This window comes from Palaemon carinicauda, chromosome 24, assembly GCF_036898095.1.
Source record: "Palaemon carinicauda isolate YSFRI2023 chromosome 24, ASM3689809v2, whole genome shotgun sequence".
In the NCBI taxonomy this organism is placed as follows: Eukaryota; Metazoa; Arthropoda; class Malacostraca; order Decapoda; family Palaemonidae; genus Palaemon; species Palaemon carinicauda.
In genome coordinates this window covers 106,502,694-106,509,054 of record NC_090748.1, presented here as the reverse complement: position 1 = coordinate 106,509,054, position 6,361 = coordinate 106,502,694, and the positions used below count along the sequence as shown (strand labels likewise).

Genomic DNA, 6,361 nt, shown 5'->3' with positions numbered 1-6,361 from the left:
CCACATACATATATATACTGGATATATATATATATATATATATATTTATATATACAGTCACGCACACACACACACACACACATATATATATATATATATATATAATATATATATATATATATATATATTCCCAGTAAAAATAATCTCGACAACATTTTACACAAACAAAAAATCCCGAGCAGCTAAAATTTACATGAACATAATCCATTAAAAAACATAATTAAGATTTAATTAAACAGCATGGCTGGCATGCATCTTTATCAAAGACGAAATTCTGAAATTCCGATAATGAAATTAACTGCTCATTACTTTGATGGAAATAAATTACTATTAAAATTCCAATATGTATCAGGTGATACAATGCTCAAACCAATTTGGGCTGTAATGCTTTATGTATATCATAATACTTTACTTTACTTTGTTTTAATTTGTAGATTTAAGAAATTCCAGTGAACAGCAGATTACTCCAGGGGAATGTGTTGTCACCTATGTTGTTTATCCACAGGTTTAGTAGATTTGAGAACTAGTCCCTCGCTTGATGTATATCAAAATATTTTACTTTGTAGATTTGATAACAAAGCCCTTAGAAGAATAACTGAGAGTTAAATAGCAGGACAGGATTAGAAAGGAAACTATAAGAGAGATTACACGAGTGCCATATGTGGTGGATATCATGATAAGGGGTAGATGGTGATGGTCTGGACATGCTCTTCGAACTAGTTCACCAAACTTACAACTGGGTTCCACAAGGCACTAGAAGAGTTGGAAGACCAAGGCCTACATGGCTTAGGAAGTAGGTGATGATGAATGGACAGGTCTTGTTTTAAAAGCTTAAGATAGAGACGACTGGCGAAATCTAACTGAGGCCCTTTGCGTCAATAGGCGTCGGAGGAAATGAGGCAGATGATGAGATGCTCTGGTGTCTAGTCAGTATCGCTGTTATAAATATGTTAAGTAAAATATTTGGATAATTATTCTTTTTGTAAAGGATTTGCTATAGTTGGTATATGCACTTAACCCTTTTACCCCCAAAGGACGTACTGGTACGTTTCACAAAACCCATCCCTTTATCCCCATGGACGTACCGATACGTCCTTGCAAAAAAAATGCTATACAATTTTTTATTTTTCATATTTTTGATAATTTTTTCCAAGAGAATGAGACCAACCTGACCTCTCTATGACAAAAATTAAGGCTGTTAGAGCAATTTAAAAAAAAAAATATACTACAAAATGTGCTGCGGAAAAAAATAACCCCCTGCGGGTTAAGGGTTGGAAATTTCCAAAGAGCCTGGGGGCAAAAGGGTTAACCACTCATGTATGCACCAACGCACACAGACACTCATATATGTAAATATATATATATATATATATATATATATATATATATATATATATATATGTATGTATGTATATATATATGTACATATATATATGTATATATACATATTTATATATATATATATATATATATATATATATATATATATATATATATATATAACCTAAGTATGACTTCAACAAGCTAAATCTATGTTTTAATTTTTCCAATGGCCAGAATTATCTTCGAAAGACTTCTCACTGGGTGTTATTGTAAACTACAAACCTATATGTACGCACATACAAATACACACATACACGCACGAACGCACACACACACACACACACACACATATATATATATATATATATATATATATATATATATTTATCATAAAATATCTTGTAAAGACTTTTATAATAATCAATAAAATAACTTAAGACTTAAAAAGTCAATATCCTATTTTCGCTCAAGTAGAGATTCCTAACTCTTGAGGACTATTCGAGTCCTTGGGAACAAGGACTATTCGAGTCCTTGGGAACAAGGACTATTGCATGTTGCAATGAACCAGACAACGGACTGTCTTGTCTCAGTCCAGAAGATATCCGTTCGAAGCGGAGACACAGATCAAATATCCCGAGGCTTAACACGTCTTCGAAAAAGAAGAGAGATCAAACAAGAAAGAGAGAGAGAGAGAGAGAGAGAGAGGAGAGAGAGAGAGAGAGAGAGAGAGAGAGAGAGAGAGAGAGATAATAAAAATTATCCTATTTTTTATTAGTCATAGTTTTTTTTGTGTGAAGATAATGGATGTCTTTAAGGTTCAGTAAATATAGTTCAGAGTGGTGTCTGTAACATTATTGTGAGTTAGGGCTCATAGCTATCTTTAGAGTGAATGATTCAGTGAATATAGTTAGTAGTATTGTCTGTAACTTTATTGGGAGTTAGAGCTCATAGTCATCTTTGGAGTGAAAGGTTCAGTGAATATAGCAAATAGTGTTGTCTGTAACTTTATTGTGAGTTAGGTCTCATAGCCGTCTTTAGAGTAAAAGGTTCAGTGAATATAGTTAGTAGTATTGTCTGTAAATTTATTGTGAGTTAGGGCTCATATCCATCTTTAGAGTGAAAGGTTCAGTGAATATAGCAAATAGTGTTGTCTGTAACTTTATTGTGAGTTAGAGCTCATAGCCATCTTTGGAGTGAAAGGTTCGGTGAATATAGTTCAGAGTGGTGTCTGTAACTTCATTGTGAGTTAGGGCTCATAGCTATCTTTAGAGTGAAAGGTTCAGTGAATATGGTTAATTGCAGTGTCTGTAACTTCATTGTCAGTTAGGGCTCATAGCCGTCTTTAGAGTGAAAGGTTCAGTGAATATATTTAGTAATATTGTCTGTAACATTATTGTGAGTTAGGGCTCATAGCCATCTTTAAAGTGAAAGGTTCAATGAATATGGTTAATAGCAGTGTCTGTAACTTCATTGTGAGTTGGGGCTCCTAGCCATCTTTTGATTGAAAGGTTCAAAAAATATAGTTAACAGCAGTGTCTGTAACTTCATTTTGAGTTAGGGTTCATAGTTATGTTTAGAGTGAAAGGTTCAATGAATATGGTTAATAGCAGTGTCTATAACTTCATTGTGAGTTGGGGCTCATAGCCATCTTTAGAGTGAAAGGTTCAGTGGATATGGTTAATACCAGTGTCTATAACCTCATTGTGAGTTGGGGCTCAAAGCCATCTTTACAGTGAAAGGTTCAGTGAATATAGTTAATAACAGTGTGCAGTGGTGTCTATAACTTCACTGTCCTTGTGAGCTAGGGATGGAGGGTTTGGGGGAACCTATAGGTCTGCCTGCTGAGTCATCAGCAGCCATTGCTCACCCCTCCCTGGTCCTACCTTAGGCTCTGGTTGATCTCTCCGCTCATGAGCAACCTCCAAAAAAATTTGAAACTTCTTAAGTTGACTTTCCATCTGGTTACGGGTCATTTCCCATTGCCTACACACACACCGAATAGTCTGGCCTATTCTTTACATATTCTCCTCTGTCCTCATACACCTGACAACACTGAGATTACCAAACAATTCTTCTTCACCCAAGGGGTTAACTACTGCACTGTAATTGTTCAGTGGCCACTTTCCTCTTGATAAGAGTAGAAGGGACTCTTTAGCTTTGGTAAGCTACTCTTCTATGAGAAGGATACCCCGATATCAAACCATTGTTCTCTAGTCTTGGGTAGTGCCAAAGCCTCTGTACCATGGTCTTCCACAGTCTTAGGGTAGAGTTCTCTTGCTTGAGGGTACACTCGGGCATGCTATTCTGCTTAATTTCTCTTCCTCTTGTTTAGTTAAAGTTTTTATAGTTTATATAGGAAATACTTGTTTTAATGTTGTTACTCTTCTTAAGAATTTTATTTTCTCTTGTTTCCTTTCCTCACAGGGCTATTTTCCTTGTTGGAGCCCCTGGGCTTATAACATCCTGCTTTTCCAACTAGGGTTATAGCTTAGCAAGTAATAATAATAATAATAATAATGATAATAATAATAATAATAATAATAATAAACAGAATCGATCTTCATTCATGTCAACCCAAAGAGGATAAAGATAATTCCCTTAGTACACATACATTTATTTACACATTTACATTAATCAAGGTACGGGAAATATATAAAGATTACACAGCAGGAAGTATCATAGCGACAGAGAACAGGATACACGAAAAGGTGGCCCCTACAGACAACGGGCCTCTCTTAAGACCTGAAAAAAGAAAGGATTTAATGATTATTAGATTCTCTACCATACAAGAAGAGAGTTGATATCAATAGTAGTGTTATTCAAAATAAATAAATAAATCTTCATTTGCAACATGTCTATAAAGACATTAATAAATAGAACAAGTTTCCAAAGTACACAAGGCTTAGTAATATTAGGCAAGAAATTACTAGCCTCATTTTAAAAAATATTAGACTCTTTACCATCCATCAAGAGAGTTAATATCAATTGTATTATTATTCAAAGTGGAAAAAAAAACCTTCATTTGCAACATGTCTATAAAGACATTAATAAAAAGAACAAGCTTTCAAAGTACACAAGGCTTAACAATATTAGTTAACAAATTACTAACCACATTTAAAAAAATATTAGACTCTACCATATATCAAGATAGTTAATATCAGTAATATTATTCAAAATGGAAAAAAAAAATATTCATTTGCAATATGTCTATAAAGACATTAATAAACAGAACAAGCTTTCAAAGAACACAAAGTTTAAAAATATTAGGAACAAATTACTAACCCCCTTTCTTTAAATATTAGACTCTCTACCATATATCAAGAGAGTTAATATCAATAGTAAGATTATTCAAAATGGAAAAAAAATGCAACATTAATAAGTAGAACAAGTTTCCAAAGTACACAAGGCTTAATAATATTAGGCAAGAAATTACTAACCCAATTTTTTTTTTTAAGTATTAGACTCTCTACCATACATCAAGAGAGTTAATATAAATAGTAATATTATTCAAAATGGAAAATAATCTTCATTTTAAACATGTCTATAAAGACATTAATAAATAGAACAGGTTTCCAAAGTACACAATGCTTAATCATATTAGGCAACAAATTACTAACCTCATTTTAAAAAATATTAGACTCTACCATATATTAAGAGAGTTAATATCAATAGTAATATTATTCAAAATGGAAAAAAATCTTCATTTTCAACATGTTTATAAAGACATTAATAAACAAAACAAGTTTCCAAAGTACACAAGGCTTAACAATATTAGTTAACAAATTACTAACCACATTTAAAAAAATATTAGACTCTACCATACATCAAGAGAGTTAATATCAATAGTAATATTATTCAAAATGGAAAAAACTCTTCATTTGCAACATGTCTATATAGACATTAATAAGTAAACCAAGTTTCCAAAGTACGCAAGGCTTAGTAATATTAAGCAACAAATTACTAACCCCCTTTTTTTGAATATTAGACTCTCTACCATATATTAAGAGAGTTAATATCAATAGTAATATTATTCAAAATGGAAAATAATCTTCATTTGCAACATTTCTATATAGACATTTGCAAGCAGAATAAGCTTTCGAAATGCACAAAGCTTAATAATATTAGGCAAGAAATTGCTAAACACTTTTTGAAAAATATTTTGATTTCTACAAATGTATAAGGGGGGGGGGGGGAATTAGAATGATCAGAAAAATTTGAAAAATTAATCCCAATCTGATATGATAAAGCTATGGTTCTAACCAGGGGAGAGTTTGGACTATAGATTGGAAAACTTCAATTGTTTGAATGGTATAGATACATAGATAGATAGGTTTTTCAGAACATTTGTACATGTTATATCGTTATATCCACAAAAAAAAAAAAAAAAAAAAAAAAAAAACTGTGAGACCAACGTTAGTTATGTGAGTCAGGGTTAAACCTAAGAATACAGAGTAGACTTAAAGATTTTCTGTTAAAAAACAGTAAAAATTCTGGAATAAATATTGTCAGGCATTTACCGTTTTATAGACGGATACCCTTTAGACAGACACGAACATACCAAAAAAAAAAAAATAAATAAAAAAAAAAAACTACGAAAATGTGAAATTAAATTCCTTCCGACAATAATAATAATAATAATAATAGTAATAATAATAATAATAATAATAATAATAATAATATATCTGTTTTGACGTTGTTGGTGTTTTTAGAATGATTTATTGATAATTAGTTCTTATCATTTATTTATTTCCTTATTTCCTTTCTTCACTGGGCTATTTTCCCTATAATAATAATGATAATAATAATAATAATAATAATAATAATAATAATAATAATAATAATAATAATAATAATAATAATAATAATAATATATATGTTTTGACGTTGTTACTGTTTTTAGAATGATTTATTGTTAATTTGTTATCATTCATTTATTTCCTTATTTCCTTTCTTCACTGGGCTATTTTCCCTATAATAATAATAATAATAATAATAATAATAATAATAATAGACCACGCCAACTCTAATAATAATAATA

General features: G+C 31.1%; 1 pseudogene; it reads right to left on the bottom strand.

Moving 5' to 3' along the window:
- Positions 1-3,934: 3,934 nt before the first annotated feature.
- The window catches only part of LOC137618535 (uncharacterized), a 127,642-nt pseudogene continuing 125,215 nt past the window's right edge, over positions 3,935-6,361 (bottom strand).